The following is an 18,972-nucleotide window of genomic DNA, read 5'->3' as shown; positions in this document are numbered from 1 at the left end:
ATGGTTAATTGCTTCTAGATAGATAGATAGATAGATAGATACTTTATTGATCCCCAAGGGGAAATTCAGGTATTCTGACTGCCTCTAAGCACTGAGCAGCACCCCCCCCCTTTTAGAAAAAAAGAAGAAATACTAATAAGTTTCACACTACAGTTCTCTAAACCTACAGTATGAATGAATACTAATACTTAGTATTACATTAGTAGCATCAGTATGTAGTGAAGGGTAACGAGGCACAATTGGGTTCGAGTCTGACCCGAGTCAAGTAGTGTTCGAGTCTAACCCAGGTCATCTCCCGATCCCACCCCATCTCTCTCTCCCACTAACTTCCTGTCAGTCTCTTCACTGTCTCCAATTAAGGCAAAAAGGGCAAAAATATACTTAAAAAATTATTCACAGTTGCATTCAATGCTTTATTCATCTTAACTGCATTTAATATGGCTTTGTAAAGAGATCCTAACTGTAAAATGTTCCTTTTAACAGTTCAATGCATCATACATCATTTCTACTATTCATTTTATTTCTGTTTTACTTGTGGTGCTACAGTGCCAACACATACCACTCTTACTCCTGAAAAACAGGAGATGTGCTGTTATCTGTGTAGCCGACAAAATGTTCAAATAATCGTCTGGCCAGGGGCCAGAGAGGGCTACCTCCGTGTTTGGGATGAATGCTTTCATCTTAAGTGAATTTGGTCAGCGCAATGCAATTTCACAACCCCAGTGCTCCAGCTGTTTAAAGTTAAAGTTCCAAGGTAACCATGGCGCCCCGTGCCTTCAGTGCAGATGATAACATGTGGAATAAGTTTGGATGCGTTCCTCCAAACATTCCCACTGCTTTTACTTTTAAAGGAGTTTCGACACCAGGGTTTTAGTCGTATCAGGTAAACAGGACACAGGTCAATGATAAAACAACATACACAGTCCAAGAATGTCTGGGCAAGGGGGAAACTAAAAGTAATCAGGCCACTATTAAATTCATTTAGTGCCTTAGAGAGCCTTGTGCAATTGATGCTAATTATCATGCGACTTGATTATATTTACAAATGCATCCAGCTCTTGGCTGAAAATGCAGTTTCATGTAGATGTCAATCAGTTGAGTAACATGAAAAACAGGTTTCTTTTTCTCCATTGCAGTCAGTTAGTCCATTAGTACAGCTACCTAGCATAACTACAGTGAGAAGGAGCCATTCCTGAGGTTTGTTGTTATGGTCTAAAAATCAAAATCAAAACAAGTGCCTCTAAGTGGTCGGAAAGCCAGGTAGAGGAAAAGGTTTAGAGAATATGAGGGAAGAAAAACAAACAAAGCCTCCAGAAGCAAAACAAACGACTATGGAAAAATATCCCTCATGCCTTTTTTTCTTCATTGGATCGTGTGGTGATGAAACACACAACTTAGACAGAAACACTTATACACACACACACACACACATACACACACAGATGAAGTCACGAATGCACTCACAAATATACAGATGGACACATGCATCAAAGTAACACACACACACACACACACACACACACACACACACACACACAAACAGGGCAAAACCTGTATTTTCTTTTTATTCTTTTCTTGCAACCATTTGGAGGTAATAGATGGATGGAGGGTTTGGGATGGTCCACCGTGTGTCAGAGGCAGGGCCTAGAGTCATCTGTCAGCAGCAAGGCCAGGTGACATACTGCCACCTCTAAGTTGCCTTGACGGCCCCCTGATGCTGTACACTGGCGCAGGCAGTACTTAGTGCGTAAAAACACAGACACACACACACACACACACACACAGACAGAAACACAGACAGGTCTTGTAAATACACACAGACACACACACACACACACACACACACATACACACACACAGATAGATACAAAAGTCTTGTAAACACACACACACACACACACACACACACACACACTACATAGAATGAGGTATGCACATACACATACTGTACATGCTTGACATTTTTATTTTATTTTTCAAAAGAAAATGTCATCCTGTAAAAATCAAATCAACCCTAAACAAATATTTATCTAAAAATAAACAACACTCTAATACTTATTCATCAACATGACTAAAACAGAAAAAATAACTTATTACAAACACTCCTTCATAGCAAGGAAAGAGCCTGGCTGTTGAACAAGGCATCACTTAGAGAGAGGTAGAGTAGGATATGTTAAACTTGTCTGTTGGTGCAAACATGGCCTTGGGCTGTGTGTGTATGAGTATATGTACATTTGTATCTGTACATTGTTCAGTTGTTTATAGGCAAGTGTGCAAATACATGTGAGTGTGTGGGCAAGTGTGCATCCATATATATTTTTGAGACTGAGTGTGTGTGTGTGTGTGTGTGTAATGTGTATCATATATTTTATATTTTATTTTATATATTATATACTAGCAACATATTTTGAGACTGACTCGGCGTACAGTATGTGTGTGTGTGTGTGTGTTTGAGCTGGTGATGGTGGTGGTTGGTGGCGAGTGTCTCGTCTCCGTGCAGGCCCATTTGATGCCATGTGGGAGTGATGAATGTGCGCTGGCAATGAGGCCCCTCATTAAATAAGATGTAAATGAGAGGGGGGGGGGGGTCCAGCTGAATAAAAGGCCTGGCTGCCAGGGCAGTGGGGATCTCATCTAAAGCACAGGCCATAAAGTTGGGGGGGGGGGGGCAAGGCTCCCAGGCAGAGCCACCATCCCGCAGCCTGCCGAGAGCACTTCCAAATGAACCATCCCAGAAAAATCAGACCAGAGGAGCGAGAGAGAGAGAGAGAGAGAGAGAGAGAGAGATGGAGAGAGGAAAATGGATGATGGTGAGCCCGGCAACTGCTGGGTGAAGCTGAGGAAGTACTGATAGGAAGGCAGAAGAGAGAAAGGGAGGGAGAAGGAGGAAAAGAGAGACAAAGAGGGGGAGAGGGAGAGACAGAGAATAAGAGGGAGGCGGCAATCCTCCAGGAAAACAAAATAGCTGAAAACAGCTGAATGTGTAAGATTGGAGAATATTAATAATGGCGGACAGTAAAAAACAGAAAAACTAGTAAACAAAATCCATCCCTGCACGCCCATAAGAGGGTGTGGGTGAGAGAGCTGGGAAGAGGATTTGGTTTACAACTCTACAGTGAAATGCCAGAGGAATCCCATTGACTTCTTGTGTGCTTTCTGGATGATCTGTGCAATAAAATACCACTGGTTTGCTGTGAATCTACAGTATGCATTTGGTTTCCCACCTTCTGCAAACTGTAAATGTAAATTAAAGGTTTACTTTTCACTGATCATTTCTTTCAAGAACTCACCCATCACCAGCATCTCAGCAAGAGCTGCAAGATAATATCAGAACCACAAGCGATCACTGCCAGTGAGATCATTATAGGAAGTGGTGTGTGTATGTTGTAAGATCAGGCTTTCAGGCTTCCCAAATTCCAAATGGAGTATATGAACCAATATGAAATATCAAAGCTGGCCCTCTCCATCAAGGTCAAGCCAATCACAAGTACAAGCAATCTGGAATTAAGTTCCTTCTAGCACCAGCACCATGGCAACAGAAAATAGAGGCTGAGTGCACACACACACACACACATATATACACACACAGACAGAAAATCACACAAGCGTACACATAAATGCACTCACTCAAGCACACATACAGACACACATACATTCATTGACACGTATGCATGCACATATATGCACACTCACACACATGTCGAGACACACATACATGCACAGAGAAATACGTACACACACACACACACTCTCACACATACACAGACTAAGAGATATGGTTAGATTAATAAATGTCAGGCAACAGAGCACTCACAGACGCTGCTCTCCATCCCGGAAACCACGCAAAGTCAATTCCAACCCCTGACAATCCTAACTGTGAAAAATGGGGCCTCGTCCCTCTCTTCTTTTGGATTCTCTTCAGTGGTTCAAGGGTGTTTGTGTGCTTCCCCCAATTACATTTCATACTTATTTGTGTGTGTGTGTTTTTTTATATATATATATATATAGCGCCTACAACTAGCACCATGACACTCTACAGATTCAAATGGGAAAAATTCAAATAAACAGGGTGGAGGGCAGGGGAGAGGAGAGGATGTAAAATAAAAAGAGTCCTGTTCGTTCATTTCACCAGCTGGCTGCCAGTGGAGAAAAAGAAAGAAAATAATGATAAAAAAAGAGAGAAAAAAAACAATTACTGTCAGCCTCATGGTTTTCATGGACGCGGTTTTTCGACCTCAAACAATGGGCTGTCCTCACATCACACTCAACAAGAACAGACGGGGACCCAGCAGCTATCAAATGACATAGGCACAACGTACAAGGAACCATCCGTCTGTGCCCTTCCTCTGAAACCTCATACCAGATATCAGCCAGAACTGTGCCGGATGTGTGTGAGGCAGCAGTTGCTCATCTAAAGCACTGCAGAGCTCAGCTATCTGAGGTGTGGCTGTGAACAGAGGAGACTAAAGCAAAAGTGATTCTGGGTCAATTCTGGGCCAGTTCTGGGCAGAATCCAGAGGGCAGTCCTCCAGTATGTGAGGGAAATCTATCAGGGTTTCTGCAGTTTTCAAAAAGTTAAATTTAAGACCTATTAAGAGCCTTTTAAGATCACTATGAATGGAATGTAGGATATGTTCCATTGTGGCAGAAAATAAGAAGGATGCAAAGGAAAATCACAGTCCTTGATTAGCAAAGTAAAGATTCGGAGTACAGTCCTCCATACTCAGTCTGCACTGTCCACCTATAAGTAGAGAGGACTGGGACGATAGCAGTTATGGTTCCGATCTGGCTGGGATCTGCTCTGCAGTCCTGCACGGTCTACAGTTGGCCGGGCTAGTTCCACCATCTGCCCCTCAATCTCACAACTAAGAATGAACAAGGTCTAAATGCACTTGTAGGAAAATCGGTGTTGAAAAATCAAATAGTAACCAGTCTATTAAATTGATTATCATATTATTTAATGTTAAATTACCGGTAATAACATAATTATTAATAAACATAATAAACATCATTATATATTAATAAACAATAAACATCATTATTTTGCATCAGATCTGACTATTTATATTATTAAGTGAAAAAAACTCAAACAAGATACCATGTTCATTTCTGGCTGATGATCTGGTATAAACACAGGAAGTGCTGAACTGCCAATCCCTCCCTCCAACAGTCGCATCCCAGAGGCACATCCAGGCTCAGCATCTGTGCACTGCATGACTCAGGCAGGTCGGAAGGGATATGTCCCAAGGTCGAAAGGTCATCTTTCTTTCCTCCTTTTCAACTACATACCCACCAAAGCACCCCCCCCAAACTCCCCCTCCAATTTCTCTAAACCTCCCAGCAGAAGAAAAAGAAAAAAGAAGACATCAGGTTTTACTTCAGTCTCGACAGAGATGCATATGAACTGAAAATCCAATTATGAGCATGGTGAATGGCTTTTCAACTTCGCACTCTCTGACTCCAAGTCTCTGATCTAATTAGGACTGGATGGAAAGGGCCCATGGCCCATCAAAAATAAACAACACAAGATGAAAAGGCAGACAAATTCCCAATTAATAGACGCACACACACACACACACAGAAACACATGCACATGCACACACACGCACACAGTCAGTGCAATCAAAGGCAGTATTTCTATAAAGCATTTTAGTGTTTGTGATGAGTTCTAAGAGGAGCATGTTAGGTGACGAGCCATGAAAGCAAGGGACCATGTTGTGGTCCACGGCCATATGGATTCCATGGGTCTGCTGAGCTTTAGGCGGAACAAAGGCAAAGTCTGAACCTCAGCCGACCTGCCCAGGGCACTGCATTCCACTGACACACATTCATACTCACACACACACACTCACACACACACACCCACACACACACACACACACACACACACACACACACACACACACACACACACACACACACACACACACACACACACACACACACACACACACACTCCCACACTCCATCACTTCCCAGGACACTGCATTCCATCAGCTACAAGCAGCAAGAGCACAGCCTCAGGTCATTTGACTTGGGGAGTCTCTTAGTGACCAACAGACATGGAGAGAGACGTAGGGGGGCACACACACACACAGGTACACATATATGCACACACATACAGTACACACAGACAGATAGACAGACAGACAGACAAACACACTCACACTCACACTCACACACACACACACACACACACACACACACACACACACACACACACACACACACAAACAATCCTTTAAACAGATTGGCTACTCTTTCATTCACTACAGCTACAGTGTACTTGTTGATAACAAGGAAGAAAAAAGAAATAACCAACAAAACAAATGCCATTGTCATGATGCATAATTCACTTATTTATAATATTATAACTTCTTATAATAGAGGACATACAGCATTTCAAATTCAAATTGGTTTATTAGCATGACTGTATGGGTAGTGTGGCCAAAGCTAGTGTAGAATGAAGAGGAATATAATGAAGCCAGCAAAAGGGGGGTACAAGGTGTGTGTGTGTGTGTGTGTGTGTGTGTGTGTGTGTGTGTGTGTGTGTGTGTGTGTGTGTGTGTGTAGGTGTGTGTGTGTGTGTGTGTGTGTGTGTGTGTGTGTGTGTGTGTGTGTTAGCCTATCAACACAAACACAAGACACAAGTTTACTTTAGATTTAAGTTTACTTTCAGATTTTACAAACTGTAATCAGCATATCTATAGCATATCATATCTCACAAATCTGATGAATTTCTGCCACAAGTAGTCAACATCTATGCATACTTTATTAAATTACTTAGAAAATGCTAAATGTATACTGTAACACACAACTCTCACGGAGAAAGACACGCTTGTGTCTGTTGTGGACGTACAAATAGAAACTCTGAAGGTCTCCCATTCATCTTAATCACTCATGCTTTATGCAGTTCATCCTCTTTGGGATTTTGACAAGTACAATTTATCTGCTGTATAATTTAGTTGGTTAGGAAAGTGTCAGTTGGAATGAAATTGATCAGTTGCCCTCCTCGCTCGCCATTTACCTACGGCATTTGTGTCCTAAGCTGCTATATTTGGCCTGGCGGGTGGCTTGGGGTTCCTCAAATATATCATCAGTCATTTAAACCAATTAACGACTACTAATCGAAAAAAAAAAATGGTGGTATTTCTGAGTAAGACTGAGAGAGGTAATTCTCAAAGCCATTTTCTCCTAAATCCCATTAGAAAGAAGCAGGAGGAAAAAAAATCTGGCCAGTGTCATAAAATGGAGGGATTTTGTTTAAGGACTGGAAGGTATTGCAGACCAGATTACTTGAAGCTTATTTTCTTTGTTGGAAAATTACATTTTGGAGGACTAGCTTTGAGTCACAGCTAAAATCACATGGTCGTGTGGTTCCTCCTTTCTAAGGTTCCAAAGGCGATGCTATCTTCAAATCCTTTATTATATGGAGTATCAAAGGCATAATTGTGTCTCTCTAGTGCTTTTATTTGCAGTTTCTATTTTGCTTTAGACTAAGGTCTGTTCTTAACCAAATATACACGAACAACACAACTTTCTTTTGAATACACCGAGATAAGGTGGCATGGATTTCTATGAAATCTCTATAGACTTTCATGCTTTTCATTCATCCCTGCAGATAAATAAAGTATCTATCTATCTATCTATCTATCTATCTATATATCTATCAATGTATTTACTATTTATCTCTCATACTCTACTGCTTGTCATTATGACCCCTTCATTGGAGCCAAACACAAACCTTGCCTCTGCTGAATAAGACTTAGGACTAGGAAACTTCAGACTCCTAGTAGTTACTCTTTAGTGGCTGAGATATCTGCTAAGAAGGTAAAATCACTTCTCACTGCAGATGAGCCTAAGCAACCTGCCAAACATATGACCCCGCTGAACGACTAAGGCAAGAATCGATAGACAAACAGAGCTGAAGGAGTTCTTCAGGATGCCTTAGTCATTCTGGAGCACACTTCAATATCCACACCCATTACTCAAATACACAGCCTTACTAAATGCAAATAATTTAAGTGGCAACAAATACATGGACATAAAAGTCCATTAAAAGGACATCAGCTCTGAATCTCAGGAGGTGGAATAAATCAAGGCAACTGAGAATCTGAATATTAAAGTTTTTAGTTTTTTTTTTTTACCTCATTTGCTTTGGTTCATCTCTCAACTAATCATTAACATTTTCACAACTGTAAGTGCATTTTCCAAAACAATTTTTGCAAACGTTTTTGCATTCAAAAGATCAATACTACAAAAGCTTAAAATAGTGAATGTATGAAAAGCAAATATGTATGCCAAATTAACAACATGTCAGTGCCATCACTATCACTATGAACAAGATGGTAAAATTTCTAGCCATGTTGTCAATAATCACACTATTCAACAGAGAACCTGTATAATGCATTTTGGCTTGCATTACAGTCACAATTGATCATGTAAAAAACAGCAGACAATTGTACACAATGGATGTGATTGTATGGATGTGAGAAAGCATTTGCTGTTTGTATGAGAAATTGCTTTTATGTGCACAAGTGAATAGATGATGTGGAGATTGGACTGGTAATTCTGAGATTTTTAATTCTGATCTGAGAAATGCACCAAAGCGACTGGGAAAGAAACTGTAAGCCTACACAATATACAGTTTCTGATAATATAAATGTGAGTAGCATGTCAATTAATTTTTACAATGGTTTTGTTCATAGTACATGGTATCCATCATGCTACTAACTAGTCCATAATGTTAATGGTAGTATAGCCACAATTAGTGTAAATAAACCACATACTATGTTTTCTTTCCTTCATTCATGCTTCAGCAATGCAGATGTTTTGATACAGATACCCCCCCCCCCCCCCCCCCAACAAATCCATGCAGCATGTAGCGTACATGCTTTTTGATCATGCAGCCGTAAACACATGGTCCAATTTCCACTGACCAGGAGAGATGCTGTAAAGTGCTGGCTGCATCCTCTGGAGACTATGAAGTAGTATAACTTCACTTTGATTAAAGTTTAATGGATGAACTGTAGCTTGGACAGGGAAGATTGTGCTCAGTGTGCTGTTTAGGGTTCCGTGTGGATGCTCTGAGTCTTACATGTTTTTGGGTGAAGTCTTATCTCCCTTCCAGCTCAAGATATTAAAGTGACTACATACAGCATGTTTTTTTTTCAGAGCCAAATTCTTGAGAAAAAAAAAAACGATATAAATATGAGATCAGTATCATATGTCTGATTGTCATTCATACACAAAAGGCAATATTTAAAAAATAATAAATATCACCTCGGTATTTTGGAGTTCAGTCCGAGTCAAACAGTGATAATAGATACCATGCTGTAAAAGAAGCATATGCAGTACATTCAATTCATGCCTCCACTAAAATGGTCTCAATTTGTATTTTCAGTAAAACCATATGGTCACACACAAGCATCACACCAAAAGCATGCTCACCACACAGGGTCTGCAATGCTTTACTAACTCCAGAACCATTTAACCAAAGCCGTCAACGTCACTCACAAATAGTCCTTATGTATACCATTCGAGGCTTCATACAGGCCAGACAGTACACACATTTCTGTGCCGCTAATAACCTCATTTCAGGCTCAGGGAAAATTGGCGAGAGAAAAACTAGGGGTTGTTGAAATGTGAAATACACAATTTTCCCTGAAAAGCCACTCCTCTGTAACCCTTTGACTTTTAGAAAGGAATAGAATAACAAGCCACAGTCTAGTGGTTTAAATGCAGCCCAGCAGCTTTTTTTATTGTGCATTTTCAAATACATTTTTTCATTACAATCTGTGGTTTGGATCGGCCTTTATAGTTCGAGGCTACATGGACGCTACAGAGCTGTACTGTAATTCTCAGATGATTTCTGAAATTCCAACATGCTTGTAGTATTGCAGTTCCCTCTTTTGATTCTTATGCATTTGTAAAGATACACATTCACACTTGAGCATAGAAATAAAGTTGCTAGTAAGAACAGCTAGCATTCTACAACTTCCTTCTTGAAGAGTTGAGTGTGTCCTACTCTGCATTCTTTCATGATAACAGACAGTTCTACAAACTTTATTTTAGCTTAAGAGTATAGTCCTGAACTCCATGACACCTTGCTACTTTCAGGATGGACAAAACCAACCACTGTACTTGAGGCCTGGCCCAGTCTGAACCCTGGTGCAATCTTAAGGCTCCTCATGTTATTCTGTATTGTTCCATACGGCTCCTTCACTTAAGGTTCTCTAGTGACTCTGGCAACGCAAGTTTAGGAACATCTGTCAACCATACATTATGTACTACATGTGGCTCTACACAGAGAACTTAGCTCACTCAATAGTTACCCAGGAGCACGCGGCAAAAACAAACTCAAGAAAATACTGCTGTGGTTATTGTTTTCACCAAGGCGATTGAGGGGTCAAGCAATGGCTCTGTTCTTAAAAAAAAAAGTGTGTGAGTGAGGGTGCTGAGGGTTAAGCAGTGTGGGGCAGCGGTGTGTGTTGAGTCTGCCTCCAGGCTTAATGGAGATACTGTGGTTTACCCCCATTTACCAACCTACTCTTCAATCTTCACCGCAGGCTAGGAGTCACTATCTATGGGACTAAGCAAGAATACAGAACACCGGAAACAACTACAAAACTTCCTACAATGAATGAATTGCTATATGAATACTAATTTAAATATTTTTACATCTAAATAACCATAAACCATTTTAAAGGTTTCATGAATGAAGATCTTAGCATAAAAGACACCAAAAAAATTGGAAATGGAATTTGCATCCACTTATATTTATAATAGTCCAGAGCACTTAACGTTTATTGTCGATATTCAGATCTTGGGAGCACTGCCCTTGAGCATGTGCTATAAAAACCACACTTACACACAGCAATGCCAAAACAAGTTCACAAGTGGGTTCAAGAGGAGTTCAATGCATGCCTTTTCTAATAGCAAATCGGATGCCATGCATGTTGCAATCACTTTTTTAAACAAATTTCTCCATCTTGCATAGACAGACAATGCCATTTCACTGCTATTATGGGAATATGCACTCTACATCTGTTGACTCATATGCAAAAACGTATAGAGCCATATCATGAAATTCTCTTGGAGAAGTGCACTTGATCAAACAGTTGAGTCTTTGAGGGTTCAGAGCTAAGACCTTAAGGGTGAGAATGAGATTTAGCCTTTAAGAAAATCTGGAGTTCCGAGGTCATTATAGTTTACCCAATTGCATGTCATGGTCATGTCTTACAAACCAACCACATGACCTCTCCTAAGCTATTCTTACCAATGAAAAGGGACAAGGCCAAATCACTAATTAAAGAGGGGGTCATCTGAAAGCCTCTGGAAACATAAAGCAGAGTTTATGTGGCAATATATATTTTATATACTTGATTAAGGCTCAGCACACTAGTAACTACCACAAAAGATGAGTGGGATTAATAATTATATATTTTTTGCACATTATCTAGCAAAACACTGATGAACGCTCAGCTCAAGTGTACATACAGATATATCTTCCCCCAAGACTTTGTCCACAGCAAATGAGCCTTGACGATTATTTTCATAAAAAGCAATAAAGACCTTTAATTACAAAAATGCCAATATGAATTTATCTTTCAAAAAATCCATAATGCTATTAAGAGCATAATTAAAAATATCATTTGGTAAGCTGAGGAAAATTGCATTTTTCACACACGTGACACATGGAACTTAATTCATGTTTGTTTTCAGGGGTCCGGAACGCAAACATTAGCTCTGAAATATTAATCCGATCTATTGTATTGATGAAAAAATCAACATCACAACAGCGGTCCATGCGTCAAACACACATGCATCATTACGCTTCCCTACAATTACAAAGGCTCATCACCTCCTCAACTCCACTGCAGGCGGAGGGAGACAATAGAATACGGCAAATAATCAGTGGACTAGTCTTCACATTGCAATTTTCCAGCCTCCTTTTTGATTAGTTAGCTCACAGACAAAGGCAGTACATCTCAAGACAAACATTACTGCATTGACTACGTCTGCATTATAGACACCTAACTAATATATGTTTAAACTAATGACCATTCAAAATAGGACATACTGGGCACAAATGAAGTGTGACTGAAAAAAAAAAAGTATTGAGCTAAAGGCATTTTTGATTGGTTGGTCCACGCTGTTTCTTGGCCTGTATCAGTCAGATCTGGGCTCGATCAAAGCCAGAACCGGACCAGAAAGAATAGTTATCCAAGAAATGTGGGGTTTTTTTTAACTCAGGGCATTAAGACATTTCTTTTTTTACCCATAATGGGATTTGATTCCCCTGGGTTGCACTGCTTCTTCCTTGTGTTGGCCAGTCAGGTATGACGACACCTCCCTACTCACTCATCCTGTCGGAGATAAATAATAAATGAAAGTGGTATTTGAGTCCTCAAATCATTGTGTGGGTCAGGAGCTTTTTTTCAGTGAACTCTGAAAGACGAGCAACTCTATCTTGAATGCTAAAGGTTAGCATTCAGGATGGGTGCCATATAGTGGCTTGCTGGAGCAGTTTATAAACATCTAGATGACAAGCCACTGAGAGGCTCTCTTGGTTTAAAAGTCTTCCCCTATCTCTCCAAGGTATGGCTAGACATATCAAAAGTAACATTCTTACTAGGCATGTGTCTTGCTATGCTGTTTTTAAAAAAAATATTTTATGTGTATATGTCTGTCTTACATGCTCAAATGGGTTCAGAATGGGTTGACAGAACAGAATGTAGACAGCTTCATAATACTGTACATACAGGAATTACATCTATTTCACCATGTCGACAACTGGTCATATTTCCAACGAATTCACCCTGTAAAAGATAGGATGGCAGTGTTGATTAAGCTGATTAGCAATTGCAAACACGACATTACACGCATCGCTTTATGTCACCACATCCTATGCAATTTCCTCTGACTTCCTGGCTCAGAGTCCTGGACACTCATTGACCCTTTGGCCCGTGTTGCCCTTGGACACAACTGATATAGTGCAGGCAGCTATCCCTCTATTCATTAGAGGCCACAGAGCTCTGTTATTTTTGGAAATGCTCATTAGCTAAGGTCAACTAATTATTTGTACACTTAATTAAGGTCATGGCCCTCGTCACAGTGCCCATGGAGCTCTATACGTGATTGGGTTAAACACTCTTGTTCGACCCATTTCATCATTTGTCTTTAGGGTGTAGTGGACACACAGAATTAGCTCCTTGGCAGGCCATCAATGCCCTGTCAATCCTGCCTTTACGCCCATTCATCTGCAAAGATCTACAGAGCCAGGATGAAAACCCTGAGCAATGAATTAAGAGAAACGTGCAAACAGGAGTCTTCCAAAACGAGTATTCAAGAGAGTGCATATTCTAACACACAAAGGAATTTAGTTTGCAAGATTAGATCACTTATCATGCCAAGATACATGGCAAATATGAACTTCATCTATTGCTTCATGAAGATTTTATGCTGCATGTTGCTTTGATTTGGCCCTCTACTGTTTACTATTTCAAGCCTAAAAGGAGCAATATATCTCTTAAAAGGGTGTGCTCTAAAAAGGTAAGCTTCAGTGAAACTGCAATTGGGTTGGCACAGATCTGAGGTATCCCACACTGCCACCTTCTCTTTTCTTTTCTTCTTCTCCACAGTTTTTTTTCTTTCTTTTTTTCAGAGCAGTACTTTCCATTGGCCCAAATTGCATTACTGCCAGAACCTCCTCAAATTGCATCAAAAACCCAGTTTATATTCCCACAGATGTCTAACAAGCAGCGGATATGGTGTGGGATTATGGACAGGGGAAAATCAATGGGCTGCTGTCTCTGAGGCTTCGATATAGATCATGAATCACAGCGAGGAAGTAGCCCATGATGGCTGAGGCTGGCAGTGCCGGGTGGGAAGTGTGCAGAGCGTGTAACTTTAATGGACTATTGTCTTTGGAAACGCAAACACACAGTCATTACTGTCTACTGTGTTTTGCATGACAATGACAATGACAGCAACACTGGTACCGAAACCCTTAATGATTGGGTACAGAGCTGGACACGTGAATAAAAAAAAAAGCTTAAACAACGGTCAATGATGTCTATTCCTGCGTATCCCTGCTCCCAGCGAGGTGTTTATGAGGTTTACAAGGGTGTGTGTGCGATTCAATAGCTTTTGGGATCAATGTTTCACTTGAGAGGGGAACCTGGCTCACAATCACACTAAACTGCAAGGTTTCACAATCCGAAGGCTGAGCATCACAGCCCACACCCGATCCATAAAGTCAATGGGTCTCCTTTACAAAACACGAGGTATCAGAGGTCCCTCATCTAGTTTCCGTTAGCACTGTCAAGTGTCAGCGTCCCAAAGTGCCATCTATCATGTTGGAACATGGCAGTAGGGTTTCTCTGATGCTACGCAAACCAAACATGACATCTTCTGAAGTCCGAATGCTGCAGGACCAGCCCACAGCACCATGCCCCCTTGGCTGGTTATCCAAAAGATTGCTATTGAATACCTGTCAAAGGTTACATTGCCAGGGGTTGCCCTGGTGTCCGGGGAGGGTGGGAATGAGGTCATTCCGCCAAACGCCCATGAAATAGAACGCGCAAGAAGACAGTGCCTTCTACTTTTAACATGTTGTAAAGACATACAGAGCAGTAAAGCTTTGTTTTTTTTTCATTAAGCAGTTCCATATTCAGTAAGACCTTGAAGTTCAACCTTATATCTATAGGTGGGGAAGTAGTCTTTTTCTTTACTATTTCCTTTCAGAATGAGAACAATGTCACTTGAAACCCAGCTTCACATTTTTATGGATTTCATTTATAAAAGACATGATTACATCACCGGATAAAGACCTCTTGGTAATTAGAAAGACATATTTCCACGATTGCTCATTCTTTGTTCTATTGCTTTTAATGCCTGGAAATTCTGTATTGATAATGCCTGCGTTATTGTATCTCTCTCTCTCTCTCTCTCTCTCTCTCACGCTCTATATGTCTCTATTTCTGTCTTTCTCTCCAAAGGACAAAGTATTGTGAAGGTGAGCATGGTAGGAAGGACAGTGGAAGTGATTAATCTGTCAATCTGCATCGAAACCTCCTCTCGCCAGCCCTCCCCTTCCCCTTCAACACGGAGAAATAATAGGCTCTGCACTGAACTCTAAATGCATTGAGGCCAATTCTGATTCTGTGCTGTGTGCGGCCATGATGTGATGACGGGCACGGAGGCGGCACATGAAAATGACTTGTTAGAGCCTGGGCACCACTCCCCCCTCACACACACACACACACACACACACACTGCAGGTAGTGGGTCCATTCTGATGACATGCACGCACTGATTACAGGCTATTTGGGGACCCTGGTGCACACCCACCCACCACGTGTCATCCTGCTTTTAAAGCTATTGCCCTGTCACACAACAAGAAAGGATAAACACAGCCCTGATGTTCACACAGAGAGGACAAATAAATGTATGAGTCAAAATGACATTTGACACTTGAATATGCAAGTCATATTTTCACCATCACATTAACGAAACGATATAAACGATAAACAATTTCCTGCATATCCCCAAATGACAGCAGAACAACAAAACAACGAGGACAATAAGGGCAGCAAACCAAATTGTGCCACTAAAAGCCATTTTAACAACACATAAAATGAATATTCTGTCAACAATGAAATACATGCAATCATTAAATAGATTCAGACATTTCATACGCAAACTAGCCTACTACATTACTAATAGATAATGTCAAATGTACCTTTCAATGATGCTCGGCACAGAGCCCTGTCAGCCACACACTGCACCTGACTTTGGCAGCAGTAGGGCTGTCTGTGTGCCATCAGTACTCCCCCTGCAAGGTGTAGGGGTACACACCACATGGCTACCCGATTCAGACTCACAGGTCTGTCTTTCTACCCCGGCAACCTACTGCTCTAGTGACGTCTCGGTGACAGGAACCTGGGGAGTTGGGCCGTGTCTGTGTGACAGGCCTATATTTGTAGCTGACCTATCTTTGCTCACCCCCCCCCCCCCCCCCCCCCACCACACACACACACACCCTATCTATAGCAGAGCCCTGGTCCTCACGGGGTGATGTTAGCATTGTGTTTCACAGGTAATCTGCCACCTTTCCTCAACTCAACACTTCATGTCATGGTCCAAGGAGAGGGGAAAGACGTTTGGGCAAAGGCAGTTTATAATTCAGTTGGTAATTGGTATGGGCTAGTCTTTGGTAGTCAAAGCACTCACATGAACTACCAACCAGATTATGTTTGGGACACATGTATCCAAGGTTGTCCAATATTACAGTAATGATTGTGGTGTGTTGGCTTAACAGGAAAGCTACCACAGCAAAAAAAAACAAAAGAAAAGAAATACACTGGCCAGACTTTCTGTGTCCTGTCACAATGCCTCTTTCTCAATCCGACACCAATAATACAAATAAAAACATGATTTGAAGCTGTGCTTTGGAAAGCTGCCATTTTGAGATAAGTACATGAGCTCTGAGGCAGTAAAATCAAAGGTTGTCCTTATGCATTCTCAGACTTGCTATGAGAGATTGAGAGGTGACTAGAAAATAGAAAACGTAAAAGAGCAATCAATAATGCCTTCATCGTGTCATCCAAACAGACAAATACTGCATGGCATGACATACAAAAAATAACAACAGCTTACATGAAAGAACACTAAACAATCTCAAATGTGATTCTACATCTCTTATGGCTTATAGTGAAATGGGAGTCCAACTGGGATTTTTTTTTTTTTTTTACTATGAAGTGCCTGCCCCAGAATCACTTTCAATGACTTTATTTTCCTCATCACAGTTTCTTGGTATGGAGAGCCTTGGGAACTCCCTGTCTTTGTCCCGGCTTAATCACTGAAGGGCCAGCTCTCACTCGTGGACGATAACAAGTCTCACCCTCCAAGCGAGTTGACGTTAATTGCAGACGACTAGTATACTTTAGTAAAACTTCAAATCTGTCTAAGACGGGGACAAATCCATTAGAATTTTATTAGGCCTTAAAAGAGTTATGCGATTCCCTGGGATCCAATCCGCATCAATCAGCCATGTTAAATTGGATTCCTGAATAGGGAAATCCCTCGGGGGAGGTCGATGTTATCTGGATCAGATGCAATGATTTTTTTCTTCTTTTTCTTCTCCTGCTTCTCCTTCTCACAGCGCTCTGAGCTCACCCAGGTTGTGTTCCTGCTGTAGTAAACCAATAAAACCATAATAAGTATTGATTAACCCATTATCGTGTATCATTCACTGTCTTACGGCTTGGACTGTGCTTTCACTCAGCACCTACGGACCCGTCGGGGTGAGATGGTCATGGACCGGCACTCCACTCATCTAAGGGTGACTGTGAGTGTGTGTGTGTGTGTGTGTTACTTCAGCTGATTCAAGGGAACTTCTCCATAGTGGATGTAGAAACCATAGTAAATTCAGCACTGTGTGCGTGTGTGTGTATGTGTGTGTGTGTGTGTGAGTGTGTATATGTGTGTGTGTGTGTGTGTGTGTGTGTGTGTGTGCGTGTGCATGCCTGTAGGTGTCTGTGTGTTTATGTATGTGTGTGTGCATGTGTGTGTGTGTGTGTGTGTGTTTATACCTGAAATGTGAGTAGATCCATTGCTGGCTCATTGCCAGCAGATGCATTGGATTTGGTGTAGTAGTAGTAGTAGCAGTAGTAATATGATGCTACACTAGACTGTACATGTACTGTATACATGCAGTTGTACTACTATGAATAAAACAGCATTTATATTTCTACTATGAATACAACTATTGATTAGCCTGGCTGACGCCAGACCTCATCTCATTGAGATGGGGTCTGGGAACTAAACATTCATTTTCTCGTATTTCAGACGTGGTTTACGAATGCCCAGAGCCGTTTATTGGGCGCTACGAATGTCTATCAAATGCGTCTGCACGTACTGTAGCTCATAACCGCTTCGGTGTGTCGTCATCGTCTTGCTGTCCCCCCTCTGTTCTGTCATTGGTTCCTTCGTTGAGGTGAAAATCGGGTCCATGGAACCCAGGCTGCCTAGCAGCACGAATAAAATTGTGCGTGTAAGGCAGCATGAGGAAACCCAGGCTAACTATTGATATATTTGCACTACATGACTACAACTATGAGTAAAATGTCTACATAAAATGTGACAACCTTTATATTGTGATGGTAGTATTCATTATAATGATAGAGATTGATATTATTGTGGTTGGTGATGAAATGAGAGGGGTATGAGTGATGCAAACTACCCCTGGAATAAGACTTAATTTCATCAACATGTTGTTTTGTTTAAAGAAGAGACATTCCTTGTCTTAATCTTTCATTTGTCTGCGTGTTGGTGGGTGCTCAGTAAAGCGGTGTTTACAAGCCCGGTGCGCACCACTGGCTTATTCGCGGGCGCTGTGTCTGTTCCCTCGGTGAGCTGCCGGGAGCGGCTGAGCCAGATAAACAGAGATCAGGGAGACAAATGAAGCTTGATTACAAGGGACAAGGTCACAAGGCGAACGGACACAGGTCGAAGACGAGGCGTCAGAGTGAGCTATCTCTTCGCACCGCCGCAAATTACCATGCTTCACAGACTCTGCTGTCCCTCTCATTCAGATGCTATTTGTTTAATCTGGGGCTTGTAAGCCAAGAATTAGGCCTTTTTCCCCTTACTTTTCCATTTTCTTTTCTTTCTTTCTTTTTTTCTTTTTTCGAGTAATGTCACACATGACTTCAGAAAAATTTGTCTGATGATGCATCAGCATGTTTTGAATACTTGCAGTCATTTCCCCCCAAAAAAGTCTTCTGATTGAGTGATTTCCGATACATTGTCACGACAAATTACCATCACTTAATAAGATCCCCGGGAAGTAGGGCTGAAGATGGGGACAAGTATTAATTTAGGATTTTGCAGAAACTGACACTCCATCGTAGAAGCCTGAGGCAGTATTACTTGAGATTTCCTCTTGATGGAAGAAATTCTGTCTCC

This window comes from Alosa pseudoharengus, unplaced genomic scaffold, assembly GCF_046254945.1.
Source record: "Alosa pseudoharengus isolate Yale_2024_CS ecotype anadromous, Long Island Sound unplaced genomic scaffold, YU_APseudo_1.1 YU_APseudo_1.1_scf_18, whole genome shotgun sequence".
In the NCBI taxonomy this organism is placed as follows: Eukaryota; Metazoa; Chordata; class Actinopteri; order Clupeiformes; family Clupeidae; genus Alosa; species Alosa pseudoharengus.
Note: the sequence above shows the minus strand (reverse complement) of the source record.